Here is a 4068-nt window from a genome sequence, read left to right as displayed (position 1 = left end):
CAAAAGATAGCCAGGTGTGGTGATACATGCCTGTAATCCCAGCTCAAGGGAGGCTCAGGCCCCAGGATCGCTTGAACCCAGGAGGCAGAGGTTGCAGTGAGCCCAGATCATGCCACTGCATTCCAGCCTGGATGACTAAGGGAGACTCTTATCTCCAAAAAAATGTTTCTAAAGGTATAGGATATACTAAAGAATATATGTATACTGCCTCTTCTATTATACTTTTGGTGTTTTGTTTGACCTACACTGTATCAGCATTTTCAGGAAACGATTTATAATTTCCCATTAAATGTCTCTCTCTCTCTCTCTCTCTCTATATATATATATATATATACACACACACACATATATATTTAATGATAATTAGCCAGGTGTGGTGGCCTGCACCTATAGTCCCTGTTACTCTGGAGGCTGAGGTGACAGGATCACTTAAGCTCAGCAGGTTGAGGCTGCAGTGAGCCATGATCACACCATTGCACTCCAGTCTGGGTGACAAAAAAAGACACTGTTTCAAAAAAAATCCTTAAAATTAGAAGAAAGTTTGGGGATATGTGCTAAATCCCCTCATTTAATAGTATGAAATCAGACCCACAGAGGAAAACTAAATTACCCAAGGCAACAAAGTACCTAGTTACAAACAGAACTGGAGCTAATATCTAGGTCAATTGCTCTATCTATTCTGTACTTGGCTTTTTATTTTAAATTTTCATGGAAAAGAACATTTTTGACAAGTTTATTGTCACACAAAACAAGTGAATCACAATGATTCAGATGGTCTCCAGTTTATTTAAAAGAAGTTGCCATATCTCCTCTTTAATTACTGTTCTCAAACATCCTATGAAGGGTGAAGACACCTAAGAGATACAAAGGCAAAGATAATATCCATTTCATCTAAAGTTATTCATATTTAGTAGAAAGACCAAAAAAGCAGTATTAAATACACCATCATACCGCCTCCCCAAACCTTTATACCAAATGGTAGATGACTATTCATGTAGTTTGGTATTTTACATAAGTTTGTTTTCTTTAGGGTTTATTTGGGAAGAGTTGTTTCTCCACATTTACAAAGCTTTGAATTTTATAAAATACATTTCAATTTTAATTTTGAATGAAAAAGAAAAGATGGAGTACATTTTAAAGCTTAGGTCTGATTTTCAGTTAGCAAGAACTGCTAGAAAATTCTAAAATAGAAACAACAGCACTTTGGCGCCACCTTGTGGTCAAATGTGAAAAGGTAGGAGAAAAAGGTTATATATATAATGTAGTGTAATTAATCTGTGAGGAGTTATATGTATTTCCAGAAGGCAGTGGGGGAAAATGTGTGTGTGTGTGTGTGTGTGTGTGTGTGTGTGTGTGTGTGTGTGTGTGAGATTAAGTCCTTCCCTCCTTAGCTTTATTTTTTTAGGACCGTGTCCTACTCTGTTGCCCGGACTGGAGTGCAATGGCACGATCTCAGCTCACTGCAACCTCCACCACCCGGGTACAAGCGATTCTCTTGCCTCAGCCTCCCGAGTAGCTGGAATTACAGGCATGCACCACCACGCCCAGCTGTTTTTTTTGTATTTTCAGTAGTGATGCAGTTTTGCCATCTTGGGCAGGCTGGTCTTGAACTCCTAACCTCAGGTGATCCACTCGCCTCGGCCTCCCAAAGTGCTGGAATTACAGACCTTAGGCACCACCCCCGGCCCCTCCTTAGCTTTAAAAGAAAACTATTCTGGCCAGGCGTGGTGGCTCATGCCTGTAATCCCAGCACTTTGGGATTAAAAACTTTAATACCTAGAAAGCATGGTATTCCTGCAGCCAGGCTAACACATGAACATATCAATAATTATGTGAGTAGGATGGTTGGGAACAAAATTCAAATACATATTTTAAAATCACCTTTAGGAGTGAGTGAGCACTCCCAACTGCTTTCACCCTTGGTAACATTCACTCCATGGGAGTGGAGTGGCATCTGACTGGTAATCGTGGAGGCAGCAACAGGTCCTCATCCTGGCCACGCCTAGGGAGGGAACAAGGTCTGCCCCTGCAGAGTTCAGTCCTAACCATGCCCATTCCACGCCTGAAAATTGGCCAGGCCGAGGCCCCCAGCCACAGGCTTCTCTGAGAAGCTTCTCTGGCCAGTTTTCAGAATGCCCATTTTCTTCTCAGGCCTCAGATACATGCCCCTGCCCAGCCTTGAGCAGAGTGTCAGCTCTGGGAGAGCAAGAGCTTCATTTTGTTCTCCGTAGAATTCTCAGTCCCTAACCGTGGCTAGCAAATAGTGGACATCCAACAAACATTTGTGATCAGTATAAATCAATAAATAATCAAGCTCACATTCTGGCCCTCATATACCACTCATTTAATTCCTACTGTACCTAGAACCCAAGTAGAGAAGAGAGATACTCTTTATTGGTCCCTGTCAAAAGCCCCAATTTCCCAGATAGCCACAAGAGTGGCTTCTTCAGTTCACGCCATTCAGGTCTCTCTTTAAATGTCATCTCAGATGTTCTTTCCTGTCCTAAAAATAACAGCACAGTCTTCCTTCAAATTATTTCTTCTGTGAACGAATATTGTTTAGTATGTGGTAGGTGCTGTTCTTAGCCCTAAATATGTAACAGAAAACTAAACAGCGTCCTGCCTGCCCTCGAGTTTATAATCTTGAGGAGGAAGTAGACAAAATTCACAAATACATAGCAGCAGAGGGCAAAGGAGGTTCCAGGGAGACAGAACCACAAGTGTGAAGCCCTGTTGGAGACACCTGAAGACGGAGAGGGGAAAAAGTGTATGAGTGAAGGCTGGGGAGGGAAGCAGAAGCTGAATAATATGCAGGGCTTGGTGGGTCATGGTGAGAGGCTTGGGTTTCTATTCTTTTTTTTTTTGGAGACAGAGTCTCACTCTTGCCAGACGCCAGGCTGGAGTGCAGTGGTGTGATCTCGGCTCACAGCAACCTCCACCTCCCGGCTTCAAGCAATTCTCCTGCCTCCGCCTCCCAATTAGCTGGGACTACAGGCACGCGCCACCACGCCCAGCTAATTTTTGGATTTTAGTAGAGACAGGGTTTCACTATTTTGGCCAGGATGGTTTTAACCTCTTGACCTCGTGATCCGCCCCGCTAGGCCTCCCGAAGTGCTGGGATTACAGGTGTGAGCCACCACGCCCAGCCTTGGGTTTTTATTCTAACTGGGCTGGGCAGCCAATGGATGTGTTAAGGATGACTGGTAGAAAGGGCTCATCAGCACACAGCAGGTGCTTTCAAGATAATATGAGTGTTTGTCGGGTGCAGTGGCTCAGCCTGTAATCCCAGCACTTTGGGAGGTTGAGGCAGACATATCACCTGAGGTCAGGAGTTCAAGATCAGCCTGGCCAACATGGCGAAACTCTGTCTCTACTAAAAATACAAAAATTAGCTGGTCTTGGTGGTGAGTGCCTGTAATCCCAGCTACCTGGGAGGCTGAGGCAGGGAGAATTGCTTGAACTTGGGAGGTGGAGATTGCACTGAGCCAAGATAGCACCATTGTATCTCAGCCTGGGCAAGAGAGCAAGGCTTTGTCTCAGAATTAAAAAAGAAGAGAATATGAGTGCTTAGTAATTGCAAGCATGATGGGAAGTTCAGTTGGTGCTGTATGTAGGTTCTGACAAAAGCCATAAGCTGCTTAAACATGTTGAGCCCACTCCAGACACAGCCCAGAATGAGAAGGGACTGTGAGATTTAGCTGGGACCTTGACAAGTGACTGAATGTCCATGAGTCTTTTGCTTTTTATTGCTCTCTAGCCCTCCTAGTCTGCTGGACTTCATAATACTTGTCACTTACCTAAAATTACGTTATTTGTTATCTTGTTCTTCTGCTTCTCCCACTAGAACATGTGCTCCTTATTAGCAGGATTTTGTCTTATAGACTGCTATATAAGTACACTGTCCAGTACATAATAGATGCTCAATAAATAAATGTTGATTGAATCAACAAATGAATTAACGTTACGGTATATGCCCAGTAAAACAAGACTCAAAATCAAGCTCATTTTATTGAAATGTATAAAACTATAGTTGGTCACTTTGTTCTTCCAATTTTTTCCATTGTCATT

The sequence above is a fragment of the Sapajus apella genome, unplaced genomic scaffold (genome assembly GCF_009761245.1).
Source record: "Sapajus apella isolate SASKATOON/1434 unplaced genomic scaffold, GSC_monkey_1.0 scaffold14, whole genome shotgun sequence".
NCBI classification, from domain to species: Eukaryota; Metazoa; Chordata; class Mammalia; order Primates; family Cebidae; genus Sapajus; species Sapajus apella.
This window is presented reverse-complemented; position numbering follows the sequence as displayed.